A 25006-nucleotide genomic window follows, 5' to 3' on the forward strand; every position below is an offset into this window, starting at 1 on the left:
AAGCAAAAGAAGAATGCCAGTTGAATGGTAGCGATAAATTCACTCAGCTAATTTTGATGAATTATTATAATGTCAGATTTATTGTAGCAGTCAAGCATTCCACGTAATTCGGATTCCATGAGGCGAGTGGAGTGGCCGAAATGTAAGGCAGAGGCTGGTTCGGTTGGTAGAAACAAGTTGTCTCAGATATGACATAAAACCGGAGCTCCAATGTACACATCTGGCTTGTTTGTACATTAAATAACCCACTGCATCTTTTGAAAGAGTAGGGTCCATGTATGTCATACATTTCAGTGCCTGTTGAAATAATGTGCTATAGCTACTAAGTGCCTTTTTACGAATACTACCCCCGGCCCCCAAATGGTACAACCCCTGACCCCTTGATGCATAGTATGATTCGGTTGGGGTTAGCTGGCCATTAAGACCCTAGCAAAGTAACGTCCCTACCTCCTGGATGCATAATTTGATGAGGGTGGAGTATGCGGGTCACTAGAACTGTATTGTTTTGGGTGGATACTAGCCCTTGATGGCTTACGTAGCAAAGAATAATGAAATGAATTGAATTGTCGAAGAACATCTCCTTGGTGAACAAGCTCCTGTTGTAAAACAGAGATTTATCTTTATTATTATAGAAATGCAAAAATGAAGGACAAATATATGGCCTTGAGAATGACAATATCGCTCAGTGTATCAGACAACAGATAGTAAATAGGTACACGCACGATGAATAAGCTATTGTCATTAAGAAATAGCAGTGCAATATGCGAAATGAACACGTAAAAAATGGGCCAGATTCCGATAGAAGTCACTATATCATCATTACTCTTAGATTACAAGGCATATTACATTCAGGCCAGTTCATTATCACAGGACATAAAAATACCAAATGAAACCATCCATTTACTAAAATGAAGACGATTGCATGAGTATCACAATCATATCGTCAACTCATCAAATCTAGATAATACTATGAACCACATCTAGTTAATTCAATAGCTTTTGATTTCAATCAGAATTAAGGACTCACGAAAAGCCTTCTGGGATGTCTTTTAAACCAAGTGGTTCACTGGGTATCTAAACTAATAAAACTTAGCTTAGTTCTTCCCTGATTTTGTTTATCTTATATTTTTTCATTGGTTTAAGTATGTTTAATAATTCTTTTTCTTGAAATAGTGGTTTTTGTGAATTATTATTTTAGAACAGACCTAGGTTTATACACTCAAGTGTAATAACTTCAAGCAGAAGGAATATATAATTATGAATGACGCCCAATAGCTTATATTTTTTAAATTAAAAAATGTCATAGATATTTATTGAAGTAAGTCCAGTTTCAAATGTGTACTTTGATGAGATGAGAATAGTAATCTTCTGTTTATAACTTTGATTTTTGCTGTCAATTTGTTCAATAAAATAGTAAAAATTTGCCAGTACATGAGGTGATGTCCTGTAGCACAGGAAGTTGGCTGGCAGCCTTCAAAAACAATGAAGGAGAAAATGAAAAAAAAACCATGTATTTAATTGAGTCTCAAGTAAAATACAGCTCAGAAATTGAATAAATAAGCAAGATTAGTTATAAATAATTACAAATTATATATGCTATTCAAAGTAAATAAACAGATTGGATATAAATTAAACACACATTAAATGTGTTACTATAGTGTAAACTAATAGAAGGATAGGTTCAAGCTGATCAAATTGCAGTATGTGTGTTTATGTACGTATTAAGGAAAAGAACATCAAAATAAAACTATTATAGATTTCCCAAAAATATGAATCACTAGATTATGCTCATCATCATATTTGAACTTGTATAGAACAAATATTTTTTCATTAAATTTACAAACTATATAGAGTGATATAAATGATGGGATCAGATTTCAAAAACAGTAGGTATATGTATTGGGGCAGCAATTAGAAACTAGTGAAATATCTACTGGTGAAATCTTTGTAATTTTCTTTTTATTTAAATGCTGGTAATGAGTTTGTAATATTGCTAGTCAAAGTCATGGGAAAATGTAGATATTTGAACATTAGAATCAACTGTTTTTATCTTATTATCTTAATCTTTTTTTTTACTACTTTAAATATGTTAAATACCTTATGAAAATTGTTAATAATCTTTTCAAATGTAAATATTAATAGAATCATAATTTATTTGATTATATGTAATCCACTTTGATGTATATTTTTTCTGTGTGAAGAGCCACTTATACTGTTATTTATTTTATAACATATTAGTAATCCTGCCTAGCAGGTTTACTTCTTGTGTTTCTGTATTTTATTTTATATGTAAAGGCAAAAATAAATGATATATGAAATGATTTGAACCTTTATGATTAATTAAAAAAATAATAGTAAAATATTGCAAAGAAGCATGATTTAAAACATTGTTATTAATAAATATATACATCAAATTTGCATATGACGGGAGTTCTTTGAGCTACTAAAATATTCTTACGGTTTTCCCTCCGTTAAGATATATCCAAATCTCTTGCGGTGGCATTTGGACGAATACACCAAGACATCCAGACTCCTGCTTACAATCACAAACGATTGATTCTGTCAGAAAGTTGCAGAATTTGTCCTCATGCTTTTTGACACACTTTGTATCTATGTCTCTACTGATGAAACTAACTCATGAACGAGTTATAGTTACTGCTAGATTAGGGTCTACATAATTGTATGTAATTCATAGATCATCAATAATATATAAATATGTCATACAATTCTATATTGTACAGTATAAGTGCCTTATGTCCTAGGGTCTACAGGATTTTATTGATTGGCCATGAATGATATAGACTCAGTAGTCACAAGGAAGCTGAGAAGATCGCATTTCACAAATCATGTTATCAATCATCACAAACATGGTCAGAAGGTTACGATCCAAATTTCTTTGATATATATTATTTTATAACATTTACATTTAAATAAGAATAGATATATTCTATTTCTCCCAATGTTTTTTTAAAATGGTTTACAACATATTTAATTTTCCACATGATTACTTAGTTAATTTATATTTGTTGGCATTTTTCCAAAATTTCTATCTATTACATGAATATTTCTTCAAATCCACCATGTTAAATTTTATCCTAATTACCAACATCATCATCACTACAATCAACATGATTATCAAAATTTATTTATTCTTTCTTTATCCTGAAATGCACTTTCAATACAAATCCTGATTTCCAAAGTGGTTCAGTTAACAACAAAAGTAGATATAAAATCAAATAATAAATATAATAAAGATAATAAATATTAACATTAATGATATATATTTTTAAAATTACATGTATGTTATATATGATGAAGAAAACCTTAAATTCTGACACATCATTATTATCAATCATTACTATTATCATCAATTAGGCATAATTACGATTAAGTACTACATCTCTTATATAGATGGATGCAACTTATACAAGTTTCATTATACAGCATTATCAACAATTACGGTATTCATGTTGGGGACACAATTGTTGTTTTTTCTAACTTTAGGGTAATCCCTGTTATGCTCTTTTGTGATTCGATCTGTTCATGTTCATTTGTTTCTGTTTTGTATTTTAAAGGGCATATTCAAATAAATTGAAAATGATTATAATTGTTATTACCATCCTCAATATCAGTGAACTGTCATATTTGTCTACAGTGAATGATATTGTGATTTATAATACTTATTACTTGCTAAACAAAAAAAAATAATAATAATAATGTATTCTGTATGTCATCGTTGCTTTGTCTGATAATGATGTTGCATTAATGTTTGATTTTATTACACACTTCTTTCTACATATCATGTACACTATTATAAATATTTTGAAGCTTCAATAGGCTACAATTAACTCTCCCACTACACAATTAATTACTTCTGACCTATAAAAAGACCAAAACTGTTCAAACAGACCTTCTGCACTACTTAAAATATACAATATGAAAATTAATCAATTTCTTTGAAATTAATTATTGTTTATCGTTCAACATGGTTAAGCGAACCTGTATATTAGACGTGAATTTTAATAACAAAATGTAAACACAGCCGGGATGTTATGCAAATTTTTCTCTCATTAAGAATAGAAACTCATTAAATATAAATTATTGATTTAGGATATCTTCTGGGGTAGGTTTGGTTTCCATGGAATAATGATTTAACAGATTTTTAAACAATATATTTAAAAAAAAAATGAAATGATTAGAATAAAGTGTAGGACAGGCCTACATATATATTTTTACTGTTCTCAACTTCGAACCCAATGTTCTTCATTTAATGATTCTTTCAGGCTTACGAGATTCCTACCATAAATTAAAGGATGAACATCCACTATGGGCCTTTAAAGTGAAAAAAAAAAATCCTATCAATACAGCTAGATCTCTAGTACTGTACATATTTTCCGAAAACAACTCTTACAGTTGCATATTTGAAATTCTATATTACACAGATTATTCGCAACAACATTTCACCGCAAATTGCTTTGAAGAGAATTCTGGGTATGGAAACACTTTTTTTTATGACCCGAATTAATTTTAATGAATAGCTTGAAAGCACACTATGTTATTATTAGTTTATTCAAATTTTAGCCATAACATTAAACATAGCAGGATCTATGAGACTGAACACCCATTTAATTTAATACACACAAAGTAAAAATCTTCAAAATTGATTTTTACACTATTTTACCTTCTAATAGTTTGATCAAATGTCGATCTTCGTCAATCTTTACATATAATTTAGGCTGCTGTTTAGTTGCAACTAACTAAAAACTACCCAACAAAGAACAGTTCTCCTGCATAAAGAATTAGCGTTCCAGACATCATATTCATTCGGTGCCAGAAATGGTTCCAAAATTAACAATATTCTAAATGTTTCTTGAATGTGCAATCAATGGAAAACACACTATTTATTTGCTTAGTCTTTCTAGGAGACCAAAGTATTTTGTTAAGTTATTGATGTTGCCCAGGATACTGATAAGAAAGTGGCCACCTGGTTGGATGTCTCCTTGGGAACCATGTTACTGCTAATTTGAATAAACACTTGCTGAGGTATGTTGATGAAACCTGTCCTTGAAAATCAACAATGATTTGTGTTGGATACATTGCATTGTTTGCTTGTACTTAACTCAAGGTAAGAGACAATTATTACTGGGTCAATGATGCTAATGATGATGATGATGTTGATGCTGATGATGATGATGTCTGCAATGCAATGATGACAATATGATGACAATGTGATAGTGATGATGACAATGATGATAATTAGCCAGTGACACTAATATGATGATCATGTCGATTTGATGTTATTACTATGATGGCAATTGGCTATGAAAATGATAATATCTAATATTAGGCCCTCTTTCAATTTTTGGGTTTTTTGACATACATAAAAATAACAAGCAATATCAATAGTAACTATAATAATTTTTTTTTGTATGATTATGATGATAAAAAAATAATGATTAAATGGACCTAGGCCTATATTTTGAAATGTGAATTTCGTTTAAATAAAATTGCAAAACATATTTTAATTGCTATATTGCCTGAAGAAAAATATCAATGCTAATAAATAAGAAATAGTTTCTCCTACTACAATCATACACCACTCACTAATATATTATTTACAAACAATTGCATATTCCACCTGTGTAGGTTTCTTTGTAGGTTATAACACAGTAAGAACCCAACAGGGTCAAAAAGTGAGTTTAAATATCCCCTAAGGATAAAAACACACACAAAATTAGCCTGTGTGCAACTTGTTAATTCTAATCTTTGAAGATTTTATCTCCAAAACAAACTGAAAAAAATATCTTAGGACCTACTTTATACTTACTCCACATAATGGACTGTACTATTCAAAGATTAAGTAGTACACATACATCAAACAGTACAGACACACACGTACAGTACATGCGCATATTCTAACACACAGACACCTGACATACATAAGCATACAAATGCACGCACATGCAAGCTTGACATCAAATGAATTACAGATAAATCACATTTTATAAAGGTAAAATAAATGCCTAGCTATATGTTATATAAGGTGTTTTTCATTTTTGTGGAACCATGAATTATAATTTATAATGTAATTTCCAACTTAAGTTTTAAACTATGTTGCACCATTGTCCATTGTGTTAACATTATTTTCTGACATACCCTAATCACAATGTTCACAATTCCTGAAAATGCTATATTAATAATGTTTTGTTGTTACTGGGAGTTCCGGTACATCAGTTATAATAAATTTACATTCAAATTTAGAGAAAAATTATATGATGCAAAATCATCATCCTTAACATTCAAATTTAGTAATTTTCAAATTTAAATTAAAAGTGAAACAAATGATAATAACCATCAATATTAAATATAACTATTATTATTATTATTATTATTATTAATGTGATAATTATAAGAAAAGGTTGGAAACAACTAAATGTAATGACAATAAAAATATTAAAACAAATATAGGCCTATTTCACTATGAAACTTGTATCAACAATAATGAAACTACAAATTATAATACTGAATGAAAGTTTGCTATGTAAATGTTACATAACAATGACTTAATTAATTTAACTTGGATTAAAGGGTACCACTACAATCGATTTTAATATATTGAAAATATTTGAACAAACAACAAATTATCCTTAAACACATAAATATATGTCATAAAAGTATTAATTCATTCACTCTTGATTTCATAGAATTTAAAATTTGCGCATAATAAACTAAAACTGATATACGGTTTTTCTATTGAAAGTTTGGCAAATGAAAATTATAATAAATGTAACACCAAATAATAGGCTATATAGTTACAAGTTATATAATATTAATTCCTATTTATTCTATGTGTAAGTTTGGCCATTAATTTATTATTTAGGCTGCTAATCTATTAAGTACTGGTATTTACTTATTGGTTAATTAATTCATTGAATTTATGTAGATTTATTTCATTTAGTTATGAAAATATTTACAGAATAATAATGGTTAGCATATAATAATAATTCTTTACATGGCCTATGCCTACTCTCGCGTCTGGGAATTTTTTTTTGACTTACCTTAACAAGGCTTTATTTGGAGGTGATTACAAAATTATGATGGAAGTGGAGACATAGTTGAATAGTATTGTCAAGGAAAACAGAAACTAAATTTCAAAAAGTTTTTACCACAAATGAGGTTTAACAAAGACATAACTGATTGAATAGAGTGACCTATATTGGAGAGTTTGGGAGAAGGGAGGAGAATCCCTGATTGACAGTTTCTGAAAAGCCGCTCTTTGCAATGCTCCATCTGCCTTGGGCCACTTAGGCTAGGATGAAGGGTTCTATTTGAAAACAGCTTAGGCAAAAATTGAAGAGTAATGGATAAACGAACAGACAGAAGTGAATAAGCACTTCAGTGTAAGATTTGCTTTAGCAGTGTTGACAGCAATATCCACATAGACTATTTTCTTGTGCATGTTGATGACTTTTAAGTGGTCAGGATAGATTAGGGTAATACAAAGTTTAAGCTGCATACTTACTAGGGACTCATTCCACAACACAATGTAATGTTGACTTAGTTAAAACGGATTGTAAGGCTCATTAGGAGACAAGTATCAGGATAATTGAAGAAAAAAACTATATGATTGGTCATGATTGTAACAGGAATAAAGAAGCCAAATTCTTTATTCATTTGAAATGAAGGGAACAAATAATAGAGTAGGTATTGTTTATTTTTTAATAAGTGTTTTCTTAATACAAATATTTTGTGACTCCTCTAAGTGAAAGGTTAACGAAGGTATATAAAGAAGAATGTACAAAAGAATGCAATTTGTTTGGTTGAAACCAATTCACCCAACAGGTGACATATTTTAACAAGTTTTAAATAATTCCAATAAAAGATTGTATTTAATGAGCGTCAATAGCAAAAAAGAAATATATTATGTTGGTCGTTTAATGTCTAATAACAGAATATAAATCGAGGTAAGGCTAGGCCTGTTGTCACTGTTAATAATTTCTGGCGCCTACTATATCTTTTCACCGATAGACCAATTGAAAAATGGAATGTAGAAAATTAATTCCTATTTTTTTCTTTTGCTAAAAAAAATCAAAGTTAGGTCTTATTTTGCAATTTTTAAAAATATTTAGGAATAAATAATTTCAGTTAAAGTAGATAGTTTATATTACTGCATATTTATAAATCTATATATCAAAATAAATTTTGGGGTTTTTTTTTTTATAGCAAATATGGAAGTACTGGAACTTTAACATTACCCTACTGAGTGCTTTTTAGAATTAAAAATTAAAATGATTTTGATGTCAATAATAACAATATTAGTATACTATAGCAAAAATAGATTTCTAAGCCAAAGCTACTAGAGGCAATTGAAGCCCAGAAGTAAAAATATTCATTCTTCATTCTATGATCAATGTTCAAAATAGATACCGACATTATGTATACTTAAGTCACTCAAAAAAGGTTAACATCAATTACAAATTTATTTGGAACACTGCTTTTAACAGTCAGCTAGTACTTTAGTCATTTTCGAGCAAGATTTACAATAAAATTGAAACAGCGGATCACTTAATTACCATCCAGTCTTTAATTAATGGACCAGGTTAAAGATATTCAGATTAAAATGATATCAGAAAGCTATCATAGGGGATCATAACAGTATAAAATTTATCATTTTGAAAAGTACCATTAACAGAAACATCTGTAGGCCACAAAGGTCTGTTCCAGCACAAAAGGTGATTACTTTATCATTAGCTTCACATTTTATTTTTTTCTTGTTCTGGAAAAGGGTAATTAAATTATCAGGAGATAAAAGGGAGATAATAGACTCATCAGAAACAAATGAAGGACAGAACAATATTAATAGTGGCACCATTACTATGGTATACAATTTCCTTCAGTTATCTATTATATCTTAATTATGACATTTCAAATGCTTTAGACAAGATATAATGAAAAGAATTGGTATCCTTGGTGGACTTTTTTTTTAAATAGTTTGCTACCATGATTTTGCCAATAATTGCTTGAAAAAAGATATGTTTTCAGCTGGCTTTTAAAAGCAACTAAGGATGTTATACTGCAAATGGAAGATGGTAGGAACACAAAGAAGTATTGAATGCAGGGTGATGATTGACATAAAGTGTGCCAGTTATTTAAAATCAAGTGTTGAGGAATGGAGGTGCATGCTGGCAGTTAAGATTATGCTCCAAATGTTGTGCTGCGGAAATGAAGGTATAGTCCCTCACAATCCTAAAGTTCTTGATTCCAAATCCTGCAAAATGCCAGGATCATAATACGAAATAGTTCAATTGTGTGATTGGTGAGTTAGGTTGATTGCAGAAAGACAACAAAAAAAATGTTGAAGTTATTAAATATGATTATCAAGACTACCTATTGTCATGTTTTATGTATTTGTATAAGTCATCTAAAAGTGACCTTAATACTTATCTATCCATCTTGTCATTAAATTAAGATCCTCTAATTCCAGAAAATGACCAAGAAAAACTATAAAACTGTACAATAGAAACGTGCATGATTATTTCACCTTAAACCATTGAAAATCAGGTTGGAATCTAATAAATACTACAATACTAAAAGCTAAATCTGCCAGAACCACTTAAGTGGAGGAGGACGGTGCTCAAGTGAACATAGACAGGACGATTGTAGGCCATTAGATAGAGTGCGTGACTATGCTAAGCTCCAGGCAATAATGCAGTAATTGTCGGCCAATCCCCTACCATCAACTTTACTACCAAAGCACTATTTAGAGGCTTAGGATTTTTTCTCAGTCATGTCTGATGTGGATTTTACTATTATATTTGAGGTTAGAAAATGAAAATGAATGCTGTAATGTTTTCATAGTTTGGTATTCTTTGTTTAGATCAGCATGTAAATAATTTCAGCATTGTATTTATTTTATAACAGGTAAAAAGTAAAAATTTTTTTTCATTCTAAATAATTTATGGGAAAATCACAATGTAATATATATTTAACTTTTATTTTTCTCTATAAAATTGTATGAAAAAAACTAATAATTAAAATATTAATATATAGCAAATATGTATTGCTTTATAGCATTACATTAGAAATTACAACAATTTAGAGTATTTAATAATATAAAGATACAAGCAACATTTATTAAATAATAAATATATATACAGCAAATTTGATAAAATAGCTTTTTCAAGGGGTCATCCAAGCTTCTTTAATTTTCATGAAAGTTTGGTCAACAATGTATTTCTTTTATGAAAATGAAAAATTATGACCTCAAAAAACAATTATTATTTTATTATTAAATACTCTATTGTAAAGAGAGAAACCACAAAAAATATGCTTTTTATACTCTTAAAAATGGTGAAAAAAAAGATGACCCATATAGTACCAAATCCTGATGAATTTTTTGTAATTTTAATTATGTTAATTTTAGCTAAAAATAGCACCATACAGGTAAACAACATGTCGCAGATATCAATGCTTATGTTTTTCATTCGTAGTAATTACTATTACCATGACATAGATACTCTTTAACAATAACACAATATCATCAGATTTTATTGTCAATTTCATCTGAAAAATAAGTCTACAAACGAAATGAACGTCAGTTTTATTTTTCCTTGAAGATCTGTGTCGCAAGTAAAATTAGATTCATCTTGGTTGTGAAAATATAGTCAATGACCACGTAGCAAACACTCTTGCCGTGAAGACTTTGTCCGTGGCCGCGCAATACTTCTGATCATTATGTATGTGCGGCTGTGACAGCATTAACACCGTCGGCCAATCCGGTTTACAGAATTATGATGTCAGGTTCTAACATCAATATGATGGCAAAAAATCAATCAAATATGTTAAATGAGTAAATATGACAGATAGTGGCGAGAATCTAGGTTAAGTAAAGCATGAGGGGATTGCACCTACTTGGTACTGTACAATCAAGAGACGGCTTAGATCACCTCTTGATATTAGAAATGTAATGTTCAGTCAAAAAACAGATAATATTAACCTACTGTCAATCAACCAATCAATCATTCAATCTAATAATCAATCAATCATTCAATAATTCAATCAATTATGTAACCCACTTAACAATAATATATTTACTAGTAGAAAATGTTTACAACCTAAATATTAAGAGCAGGTAAACATGCAACTCCAAGTAGCGGCAAGGAGTAAATTACAAGCTAGGCTTGTAATGCTCACAGTAGCTCTAACATTGACAAAGCAAATTAATACTCTTAATTATTGAAATGGAGTTTATTTTAATACAAATTATTCATGTATCTCAATTAATCAGAAGCGTTTCATATGAAGGTATAAACGGGAAAATTAAGTGTCCAGGTCAGTGTGGATCTATTGCTGGTGACTTGTGTTTTAAATGTAGGCATCAAATAATAATCTCTAATATTTTTTCTTTTTTTATTGTGCAACATTCTTTAATCATGTGTACTTTACATGTTTTACTACGTACTATTATTGAATTATTATTAAATAAACTAGAATATTTTATAGAATTTAAAAGTTCTATCTTGTTAACCAATTTATAATTTTTTAAGTAAAAAAAAATTGATTGTATTGAATGCTTTTTTCTTAACGTATAGATGTTAGTATATTTTATGATTTTTATTATTGTAGTTGTTTATGTATTTTAACTGTGATTTTGCCAATTTTTAATCTAATAAATGGACTGAAAATTAATAGGCCTACAAACAATTTGACTGATATTATGAATATAAAGTTGTGTTTTATCTTTTTATCTTAAATGATCAAGAATGTAGTATTGCTATAAAACCTCTTGTACATTGTTATTAGAGCAGCATATACTTGATAAGTGCTTGTGCTGCTCTCAAACACATTAACATGAAATCAAAACCAAGAGTTGAACCATTGCCACATCATACAGTAAGTTATCAAGGTGCCGAAACCATCTGATTATTTCAATTAAATTCTCATCTAGTCTATCAGACAGTGCTCGTGTTGCTTTAGCCAAAAACACACCATGTGATAAATCTTGGAATTTATGTTTCAAAGGCCTAATTCTAATTCAATACGTGCCAATCGATATCCAACATGAATTCATTGTGACAATATTGTGCACATGATACAAGAAAAAGCATTGTAGTCGACGTGATTTTACAAGTAATATTACACGTCTATTCGATCACTAGCACACTTGACAATCTCGGTCCCATTTTAAGAAATCAATTGCGAGAACTGTGCCTATCAAGTGGGACTATATGTCGCATTAACTCTTGACTTGAACTGCATCTATTGAAACAAAAGCAATGCAATATTACACTTAACACCTCTGTACACTGACACCGTTAGTGTATAGAGGCAGTGTTTTCCATTCAGACGAAAGTGGAAGGTGTATTAAATTACACCTAAGTCTTCTTGCATGAGAATGTATATAAAATCATGTGACGTCAATGGTTTTATGCACAATATGTTAGTATTGACAACAATCTATTTTTGAATAATAATCTAGGGAAAAAATAATTCATTTTAATTACTACTTCACATTCACAATAAGATATTTTTTAGTTGAGCACATAAACCACCCACAACCTAGTTACTGAAACTACCAAGGGAACCACCAAGTACTTACTACCAAGCACCTAAATTATTGATGTAATTTAACCACTGAAAAAACAACCTTAAGCTACCAGAGCCACCAAGCTACAAGTACCATCAAGTTACCCGAACCACCAAGCTACAACAACCACCAAGCTACCTTAACCACCAAGGAGCCTAAACAATGAAGAGTCAAACCTATATCAAACCACTAAGCACCTGAACCTTTAACCTACCTCTGCCACCAAGCATTCACCAATTTACCAAAACATTAACCAACAATAGACAGCACCCAAACCCAACCAATAAGTACCTCAACCACCAATCTGCCATTGGTAATAATATAAATCCAACATTTATGAAGTGCCAATATCATGCACTGAACTGAAGTAGAAATCAAAACTGTTACTCATTTGATGAGATAAGTATAAAGAATGAGAAAATGCTGAAAACACATATAATGTAGGCCCCGCCTACCATACAATTTGGCGTTTATTCACAAACTCATGCTTATTGGGATGTTATGACTGATGACAAAAATAGGGACACCATATCTTATGCAATGGTACTAGTGAATCCTTCTTGAGCCATTACCATGTAAGCCCACCAAAATACCACCATGCTATATGATCTGGCAAAGCCACATGAGCCACCCTACAATTGCCACCAAGGCTACCTAAACCACCAAAGTTATCTAAACCACAAAACCTACCTGAACCAAAAAACACTAAAGGCTACCTAAACCACCAAAGTTATCTAAACCACAAAAGCTACCTGAACCAAAAAACACTATCTGAATCACCAAAGCTACCTGAACCACCAAAGCTACCTAAATTACAAAAGCTACCTGAACCACAGCTATCGGAACCACCAAAGCTATCGGAACCACCAAAGCTATCGGAACCACCAAAGCTACCTGAACCACCAAAGCTACCTAAATTACAAAAGCTACCTGAACCACCAAAGCTATCGGAACCACCAAAGCTATCAGAACCACCAAAGCTATCTGAACTACCAAAGCTACCTTAATTACAAAAGCTACCTAAGCTATAACTGAACCACCAGAGCTGCCCACTGGATGTGTATCTCCCATGATATCAGATTTCTCAAACCTAATCATGTATTAGGTGAATGATTACATTACATTTGATATGTAAATATGCAATAGTACATGTGTTTGAATACAGTATATTACTTGGTATTTGCATAAGCTGTATATTGCCATTTTCCACCTGTTCCCATATCGTGTATATGATATCATTTGTCATTTTTTTTCAATCATAGTAATGAAATCTAATCTCTAACTTCTAAAAAATTATTGAAATTGATATTATAGAACTACATCTATTAATTAAAATTATACCAATGTGTGTAAGATGTATAATTCTGAATGTTGCTGTATCTAAAGTAAATCTCCAGAAAAAAAGACATTTATTTTCCCTTCCTTGCAGTGGAACAGTCCATTTTTTTCACTTTTGTAACATCAATTAGTTCAGCTAAGAACATCGACCTGGCTTGACCCCAACGATTGCCTGCACTTTGAGGGAAGCAAGCAAACCTTTTGTTTAGCACTTTGCTTTACAAATTTCACAAACAAAGTGTACGACCTTTTAATATAGGGGGCTGGAGCTAGCAATCAATGTTAGTAAATACACTGCCGCACGACAAAATGCTAAGGCGTCAAAATAAAGCCTCATGGATAGTACTATTGAACGAGTCTTCATATGCGTTTGTTACGGCCCAGTTTCTGCACTCCACAATGCACCATGATAAATGTACCATGACCCGTATATACGGAACAATATAGATTTTATACTTAGATATCTATATAATGAGTGACATAAGAATAACATGAAGGATTGCAACACTGATGATCATTTAATTTTACTGATACTATGTTTTGACTCATACATGTTGATAATTTGTTTAAACCACAATTTATTTTCTTTTATCACAATTTTATAATAACTATTATATTTTACATTAACAGTCATGATAGGCCTACATTCTAACTAAGGTATCCTATCTGAAATGTCACATGCACTAATTTAATGCATGTTTTTCAACAATAAAAAGTAACACATGGGATTTGAGAAGACAATTATGATGCCAATAATGATGGTGTTATTGACTATGATGATGATATGGTTGATGATTTTAATGATGATATTGATAAAGATGCTACATGTTTGATGATGATAATGAAGATGATAAAGATGATGGAGATGAAGATGGAGATGATAACAATGACGATGATGATGAAAGAATGATATTTATGATATGATTATGATGATGATGAACCACTGATACTGATGAAAGAATATGGTATGATTTATGATGATGATGAAACAATGATATGAAGTGATTGATTATGACAATGATGAAATAATCATGATGATAACAATAATAAAATGTTTAAAAATGATGGTAATGACATAGAGTTTACTTCCTGAAATACCTAAAGGCCATAATACATGAATGAGCATCACCACACGTAACATGTAAAACTTGCATGTAAATTAATAAAGCTATAGCCCAACTGGTGATGTAGGCCTAGCCCTCAATGAAAGGCCCAATCCACTGCTACTACAGTATCGTGAAAGTATTCTAAATGTTGTCTATGCCATGACAGTGACCTGATGAGAGAGCAAACTGAGGTTTATGGCATCTGCTGTTGACATAACACTCTTTAAGAACAAACATTAGACACATTAAGGTGCAAGTTTATGATAAAGTAGGAACCTGGGACAAGGCCAAGTCTCAGCTAAAAAGTCCTTGGTCTAAGTGATGTTAAATAAATCATTAATCAATTAGCACATTGCAGTATAACTATAAATTTTGGTTTCATTGGGAAAAAACTAATTTATAAAGTAATAGGCCAATTAATTATTATAAATACCAATTTAGTAATTCTAGAAATGTGACTTTCCTAATGTCTATATTTTAGCTATGAAGCTACAGAACAACTATTTTTATTAATTAATCAATTAATTAATTAATTAAAATGCATAAATAAAAAATAAAACTAGTGATTTTAAATAGAATGGTGCTATGATTATTATTATTTAGTGATATTTGTATTAATATCCTTGTTTATTTTTATAAGAACACATGCTATAAGAACACTGAGGTTGAAATTGCTTAAAAAATAAGAACAAAATAAGAACAAATTGAGGCTGAGGTAAAATGTCAAATGAAAATTATTAAATTTACTTTAAAAAAACCAACTAATCAAGTATTGATATTTAAAAAAGTTATATTATACCTAATACTATGCACTACAGTAATATACAGCTACAATAATAATTTTCTATCTTTTGTGAGATAAGAAAAAAGCAAGAATGTTTTGAGCCTGAAATTGGCCTAAAAAAAACACACTGAGCCTAACCAAAATTTTACTGGTTCTTATAAAAAAAAAGTGTATGAGGATTCTGGATAATAAATCGATATAAATATAAAAATACTTATGTATTTGCCCTCTTTCACTTACATTATATCAATAAGTGGAAAAATGCAAATTTGGAAGAGAACATCTTGATTTGTTCAACATCTATATATTTCTTTTATGAAAAATAATTATGAAAGAAAAAATTGTGAAAGGACAGAGGAATATATATGATCTTTTTTATATTCTTAAAAATTAATAGCATGTCAATTTTTAATTATTTTCATTACTACTATGTAATAAATGGTGTAAGGATATTTTTGATATAGAATTGTAAACTAAATGTTACTTATTTTTAAAAGATTTTTCTACATAAAGTATTACATTAGATATAGAATAAAAGATATTACTTACCAATTTTTGTCAAGAAAATCGAATAACCAATTTTTTTTTGTAATCAAATCCTTCAACTAAGATTTCAACCGGCAGTATTGATACATTAATCCGCAATAAATCAAATCAAATCAAATAAACCATTACAACAATAATTTAGATTCATCAATAATCTACCCAACAAAGTAATTAAAGTCGCTCACAAAACAATCGTATAACACTCGTCTTGTGTATAGTGGAAGTATCCATAACAGTATAACGTACAGTTGTAGGATAGGGTTTATGTAACAACTGGGCTCTCAATTCGCACAAGGATGCCTTGTATACAATCTAAAGTATACGAAGGAAACAGCTTTAATATCAATGTCTGTTTGCTCTCTGGAATCAAATTCTCTACCGCACTATTCACATTGCAATACTAGAAGTCACCATACAAAAAAAAAATGTATTTTACCTGGCAAGTACATTAATTATAGGGCTTAAAAAAAGCTTTCTTTCACACTTGTTTTTTAAACTTGCTTTTGTTTTTTCATATTTTAAATTGTAATAAGTGAATATTATATTCAGACCTTTTTCAACATAGGTCTACATTTTTTTATTTTCAAGGCCAAATTTTAGCATTTGCAATTTTTATATACGGAAATAAAGCTGTATAATTATAATTTTGATATTTGATCATTCTGTGGACAAACTATTTTCTTGTTTTCCGGGGTAGGGCATCTGTAATTATGTATAAATAAAACTAATGTATGGTAAGCTTTAAGAGCCTTGGTTACAAACATCTTGGTTCAATTCCTATACAAAGCTATGGTTCAGTATTTAAACTCAAAACAACCCTTCAAAAAAAACAGTTATTTAAAAGAAATTAGTTGAAATCCATAATAAAATTTTTATCTTATGAAAGACTGACATCTGGATAATGAATAATATAGTTAATAAAAGTATTTAATTATCACTACCATGAATAATAGTTAAACATTATTTTATTGTATTGATCTTATTCCATATGTTTTAATATTGAATTTTGAAATACGTGAAACTAGAAGATTTAATGATTGTGGAATTTAAAAAGCACAATATGCCTGGAGACACACTTAGATATTAAGATACACATTATGGACTACATGTTAAATGTCAAATTGTTAAAAAGCAATGTGTTTGATTCATTTTTATTATTACATTGTCAATTCTACTTGGCCATTTCTTGTACATGACATAAATATTTATCTTAATATTTTTTTCCAAAGTTGTAAAAGAGATTAGCTGTGTAGGACTGCAATAATCACATCTATTTACTAATGTTTATTCAATGCACTTTATCTGAACATGTAGCTCATAAAGGGAGGGAGCAATATCAAATAGGATAGGATTGATCATTTATGAATATTAAATTTAAAAGCATTTATATGTATTTTCATATTATAAAATATTCAAATTTTAGAGGTAGAGAGGTTAAAATACCTACATCTTTAAAATTCTAAAAACCAGTCATTCATTCACTATACTGTATATCATTGTACAGGGACGGTTTCCCTTTATTGGTTATACCATCCCATTGCAAATGGACAAAATTATTAATTATAGAGTAGTGCTAAATTAACTGACAAACACCATTTCTTACTGGCCTACCTCCTGCTTTTAAAATTCAAGATTCATCCTCATTTACTAACCCAGGCATCTACATTCCAATCTTATTCAATTTACAGAAATGTTACCTACCATATCCTCACCTATCCCCGTTTCCCCATTTTTATATATAATCACCATACCCACCGACTCCCTATACCAATCATATCCCCACACTATTATCACCTCAATACCCTTTCTTTGGCAAATGATGGCACACTAAATATTTAATAACTCTTTAATTATGACTTAAGAAAAAAATGCTTGTATATAAATGCAACCGGGCAGTTTCAAGTTACATGAATGAGCTATAATGTTTAGGGTCATGAACGTTCATAATGAATATTTGCATGCATAATACCATCTCAACATTTAATTTCTTTTTATAGAGTCGCTGCAAAAATTATGTGACCGAAAGGCAAAGCAAAGGGCACTAAGGATTGATGATTTTTAAAAACTTAATTGAAGAAGTAAGTCCTTGTTATATTTCTATATTTAATTGTTCAATTTTTAATCACATATAAAAAAAAAATGCAGATGCTAAAAACATCTTCGCTTGGAGCTTTGGAATATTAGCAAATAGCGACTTTATTAGAAATGAACACGACCCATTATAATAGAGGACACATTATTTTAAAATTCCCAATACCTCTTTCTTCGACCACTGTAATTTGTAAACTATAAGTTATATTCACTTTCCCCTTGTTAAATAAACAAATATGCAAATGTGATGTTGAAGTAGAGTTGTACAATTTTTAAGTTCAGGTTGAATTATTTACATCAAATAACAATGTACAGTAAATTAGACAAACCGTTTTATTAAATGGTGGATTTGGAAGGGAAGTTGATTTTAGTACTTAAGGCAATTATCTTAATTAATAAGGTGAAGAACATAACATTTTAATAAGATAATCTGAAGTTCACATAATTATATTTATGACAGTCTTTTCAACATGTCAGCTGCTGGTTTTAGGGTAGAATTTCTAGTGATCCTTAGTGGTATACACCAGCTGCAGTGTTTAATATTCTATACAGTCTTTAGATTATCCTTTCTCCTTAATTCCCTTACAATGGTTTTATAAATGCTTTTGAATGTAAGTAATAGCCTCAGTACATACCAGAAAAAACATTGAAATGTATTAAACTAAAAGAAAATTAATAGATTCAGAATTGCTAATATTAGAGGAATAGTGTTATTTATGGGATTAGTGTCCTAATACTGAGCATGTTATATTTTCTGTAGGAAGCAGTGAGGAGAAGGGGAGAAGTTTAATTTCAAATGGATGAAGAGTCTTTAGCCTACGACCTCTTCGGTGCATGTTATACAGTACTTCAAGTTGCAATCACACCATCCTGTGTCACGGTGTACAATACTTTATGGCCAAAGTACATGTTATGGTCAAATAAAATAATTGCTAGTTTCACACCCCTGCCCTTATCAATTTTTGGAGAGTCATGAAGAACTTTGCTATTTGCTATTTAAAAAAAAATCCATAGAAAATAGAAATTAATAATGATATGAAAGATTATTGTCATCAAAACCTAAGTTGAGGTGAAAACAATGGCAGAATACATTACAAAGCTTCATTTTACTTCTTTATAAACAGCAAATACCTTCACCAAAAAATAGTTTCAAATGCCAGATGTGAAACGAACACTTAGGCCTAAATATATTTGCCATAAAAAATGCTGAATATACACTCTTATTATTATTATTATTATTTATTTTTCAACAATATTTTAAGTGGGTAGCCCTTTCATTAAATTAGGCTCATAAAAAAATTATTAGTTTATCACCCCCTCCCTCATCACTTTAGGGGAAATTCTGATTTTTTTTTTTAATCAACATATATTTTTATTTCAAATGGTCGCTTTCCATCTTTTTTTCACATGAAAAGCTCAGGAATTCTTGCAAATATGTTTGCTGGTAGAACAAAAACATATTTTTTAAATATAAAATTGATTCCATTCTTATGACTTTTTATATGTGTCTCTAACCATTGATTTACTTGTTAACATCGGTAAAATGGGGGCGGGATTAGCAAAAAAAAAAAAAAAAAAAACCTCCCTCCCTCCCTCATTATTTTTTATTCTTTGATAGGGTGATAAACTAATAATTTTTTTTATGGGGTCTTTATAGGGGATGCTTCCTGGTACTGCCAAATACAAATACAAATACTCTTTAATGGCAATCTGTATATCACAAAAATAAAATACAAATTGAAGTGTAAAAAACTTGTCATTGCAACATTGTCTTTGGTGTTTTATAATAGAAACCTCATTGGATATAGAATCTGGGTACTGTACCTTATAAAGGGGAAGTGAAAGATTGGACAGAAATTACTGAAAGAAAAGTAGTGATAACATTAATAAAAGTACAGCGATATAAATATTAAGTAAAATACTGTAAAGACTGTTGTTATTCAACTAAACTGCCATAGAACATGCAATTACTCAGCTTAGACAAACAATCCAATTGACTTAAATATGAACAGCTTTTGCTTTACACCGCAATCAATTTTATAGACGTTATTTATATCTCTGAGATTTATGAGATGTACTTAATGGAATGACCAATATCTTAGGAATCATGATGAGACTTATCTTAATGAACAGGATAATACTTTTTTTTTATCTATTATTTCTTTTTTGTAATCTTCATTTAATGTTTTCAAATTAAGTTATGAAATATAAATAATCTTTTTGTTATAGACAACATTGTCTAGTAAATGGAAAAAAAGAACAATAAAAAATACAAGGACAAAAAAATTATAATTTTCCTATAAAAGAGATCATTTAGTTGGTTAGCATAACATTTGCAAACATAATGAAAAAATATACTGTATAACAAAAATTTATGGTTTCTTGGATATAGTACCATTCCTTATAATCTAAAGGTCTTGGTTCATATGCTAATGCAAGTTTTTTACCAGAGAGCACATACTGAACTACAGACAAGCATGCTTTTTCTTAAATTTTCTATCATCTGCTATTTAAATATCTGTAAAGGCCAGGCTAGTATGACTTCAGGGGTATTCGAACCAATGTCATCCAGAATAAACCAGTATAACCATACAAGTGGCATAACTATCTATATTCAAAAAATGATGACCTCTACATATTTCCCAGAATTCAGCTGCAAGAGTGTCATTAAAAGATATGACATAACCAAAGCTTTTCATCAGATATTAACGATAACTAGCTTGTTAATATTTTTTTACACATTTGTAAATTTTTAAATACCCATAATTAATATAGAAAGTATATAATAATTAAGTATACCTCATTTAGGCCCCTAATTGCATTATGAATATAATTTTAAAACTCATTTCTACAGCAAATGACTTTTATTACTGCTACAGTTTTAGTCATAATCTTTGATAAAATAGACATGGCTGAGACAAAGCAGATCGGATGACATCCGAGACAAAAGCCTACAGCAAATGAAACAGAGAGGGCTCACTTCAGTTTTACAGTAATACATTAAAGGGCAAGTGAGTGTATAGACCCTGCTATTCAAGCACAATCGATGATATAATCTCCAAGAATGCATTGATAAATACTATCTATAAAATAACTTGATTTATTGTAATTGTAGTAAAAAAAGGCTGGAGGCATACTGACAAAAAATATATGAGACAGAAAATGAAGGGAGGGGAAAGAGACAGAAGATGACAAGGATGGTGAAATGTCACATGTCCTCCCGGCAGACCATGATATTCAATATCACAAAGAACCTACTAAATCCTAAATGTCACAGAGAATAAGAACAGGTTGAGTAAATAATGAACTCTACAGGAATTGATTTTTTTTTTGCCTTATACATTGAGTTTTCTATCTTATGTTTTATTATTCACTTGATCTTGAAAATGTGCCTATGATGGGCTCGAAAATTCGATCCTTTTTGTCAATTAAATTTTGTGTTGTTAATATATAGTAAACGTATGTTGATTTGTAATTTAAATACCGAAATTGCAATAAATGTTAAGTAAATCTGAATTATAACCTTTCTATCATAAATTATGAAAACAGCTCAAAGCAGAAAATGCCATTAATTTCTTTTTGGACATGGGGTTGAAGAATCAACATAAGTTTTATCGACTTAATTATGGATCTTATAAAGGTGTTCTAGGGCCAGGGATGGTTCTACTATTACCAGACTTCATGTTGTTGACCTCGTTAAGATATTTTGAAGCTTTCAATTCCACAGCGACGGTAGCACCTACAACGCAATGACATCACTAAGAAGTCATCTGCGCATGCGAGACTGTTGAGTTCTCCTTGTCACCTTGATTCTAGACTAATTTCTAGGACACAATTTTGCAGAGAATGTACACTAAGACAGTCGTGAATAAGTGAATCCGTCCTAGCGTCACATTGTTGTGCAAATCAAAAGCTCCCTAATTTTCAACAATGTCAACAACATGATGTCTGGTAATAATAGAACCATCCTTTAGTACACCTATTTATAAGATATTAAGTAATGAAGTTGTTAAATCTTATGTTGATTTTTCAACCCCATAGGGTGCTGATCAACTTCAGAAATGTACCTATAGGCCCATAACAAAAATAGGTATCTTCTCTATCCATAAGCCAATAAACAAAAACCTGCATCTTTACTGTTTACCAGTGACAGGTTCAAGGAGCTGAGTTGTGCTCTATATTTTTGATTTAAAAAAATGTGCAATAGCCAAAAAGCCCACTGCATCCTTAAAGTTTGTCCTTCGTTGGACCCCTTGTATTTCTAATTCTTGGATCCACCACTGTTCACATTGTGCAAATGTATAATATGCCTTGTGCAAAAAACTATTATCTGGACTAGTGCATTTGAAATGGGTATCTTGACTAACACATTTTTTTTTTTGGTTCTTAGAGAAAATAGTAAATTTTTATTATAAATATTGAATTTAAATGCAAATATTCCAGATACAGTAAAAAAAAGTCAGAGTGCTAAAACCAATACTGCATAGTATAATACATTTTTAATTATTGTTTTTAAACGTAATAATTAGCACGTTGACATAAATAAGTTTAACTGGGTTAGTAAATAATATTGGCCTCAAAATATTGTGGCTGAGACATGGGCCGATTAAACGAAGAAATAGGAAACCTAAAAATTTAGTAAAAATGCTGAATAGTAATACTCGAACGTCGCGACATGCGGACGTTGGTACGTGTAGGTTAGTCTACAAACGTCGCCTAAAGTAATTGATTTTACCCGGCAAAACGAAAGAAGGAAACTCCACTTTTCAGTCGTCTTAGGCCTTTGTTTTTTGACAAACAATGACCTTTCAGAGGTCAAATTGCTGTCAAGAATATGAATTGGCTGCTTCTCAACAAAAAAAATATTGAAGCTAAAAAAAAACTGACTACAGAACAAGGTGCAAAATGCATTCTACCATAAATTAGCATATATAAAAACAAGGCAACATTTTCCAAAAGCAAGACCAAATTTATTAGCCGATAATATAGTGCTTTTCCTTAGACACGAATAATATAAATCATGATCCTTGTATGCCTATATTTGTTCCTTCAGGAAATGCATTCAGGTAAGTCAATGAGACAATAACATATTTATTAAATGTCAAATAATATGAAACAAAATCACCATATTTTTTAGACAATGTTATAATTTTAATATAATTTTTTTAAAGAAATACTTACGTATGCAGCGATATAGTTGATCCACCAGTCAAATTCAAAACACAGACATATCAAAGTTTATGACCTCAATATTACCTGAGCAGGTTCAATTTCTTTATAGTTTCAAATGTCTCAAGTTTTTCATTCCAAAATAAAATGTCAAATTTTATCTATCAACTGGAATCATACAAAATCAATGTGAACTGATAGAGTACAGTACACATTCGATTGAGGGACTCACTTAGTAATTCACCGTAAACTCAGAATGGCTAATCAGAATTCAGTATCCTGAACTGATGCCAGCGATTGGATGTATCATTTAAAATTATCACATCCTCTATTTGTACCTTGTCTACTTGTTGTTTTGTTTCCCTTTTTTAAGTGTTTATCCTGAGTGTCAAATCATACTATAAGACATTTTTAAATGTCTCAAATCATTTATTCTTTGTCGTTTATTCCTGGTGGTAGTAGAGGGCTCCAAGGCTCTTCTCTGAAACACTCTAAGATTTACGCCACTAACCAATTTATTCCATAAATAATTTAGTAATTCAATTACTGTATTTCAACAGTCTGATATTCATTCATTATAGTAACTTATTCATTCATTTATTCATCCATAAATTCATTCATTTATTTATTCATTTGATAATCTATTCAACCATTTATTCATTTAGTTTCATTCTTTCATTCATTCCTTCTCCTCTGGCATTCATTTAATAATTAAATAATTCATTCTGTTACGTATTTATGTATTCAGATATCCATTCATTCCAGTCCTGCATTCACTAATTTAATTTTAATTTCACCCCCACCTTCATTAATCCATTATTTACCTGAAGTACCATAAAAAAAATATATTCAATAAATTATTCATCAATTTTAATCTGTGATAAATTTATTCACTTTCTTATTCATTCAACTTTGATTCATTTATTCACTTTTCAAATCATAAAACCATTTCTGTAATGCGCCAGATACAAATGTACATCATTTACCCTATTAGGCCTACCTACAATGAGGGCAGCATTATGATCAAAATGAATACAAATTTTCTTATAGTTCATGAGTAGTCTCTTAAGACTAACACTACCTTCCTCCAGGGTCTTATTCAGAAAGCTAGCCTCAGATTTGATTAACCCATGAAGCTACATTTAAATTATAGTTCCCATATATTTAACCCTATAGTCCCATACCTCTTTTGGCAACCACTACAACCACCTAATTGACAAATTTCAAACCTATTATTATACTGGTGAAGATCCATAATGTTAAATGATTATTGTTAAAGTAAACATTTGCGGTGTCTGTAAGCTTTTCGTTTTTCCTGTTTGCGGACATCTGGAGCTCATTGAACAGCAGCAAAAGGAAGCTATTCAAAAATTGATTACTCCTCAC

General features: G+C 30.3%; 1 long non-coding RNA gene across 1 annotated transcript; it reads left to right on the forward strand.

Annotated features, from left to right (window-relative positions):
• Window positions 1-8974: 8974 nt before the first annotated feature.
• LOC117122199 lies at window positions 8975-19345 on the forward strand. The gene is made up of 3 exons (XR_004447683.1): window positions 8975-9228; window positions 18358-18438; window positions 19212-19345. It is a non-coding gene; the product is annotated as an uncharacterized LOC117122199 (long non-coding RNA).
• Window positions 19346-25006: the final 5661 nt, after the last annotated feature.

This window comes from Anneissia japonica, unplaced genomic scaffold, assembly GCF_011630105.1.
Source record: "Anneissia japonica isolate Jap-2015-1 unplaced genomic scaffold, ASM1163010v1 scaffold287708_len1499824_cov190, whole genome shotgun sequence".
In the NCBI taxonomy this organism is placed as follows: Eukaryota; Metazoa; Echinodermata; class Crinoidea; order Comatulida; family Comatulidae; genus Anneissia; species Anneissia japonica.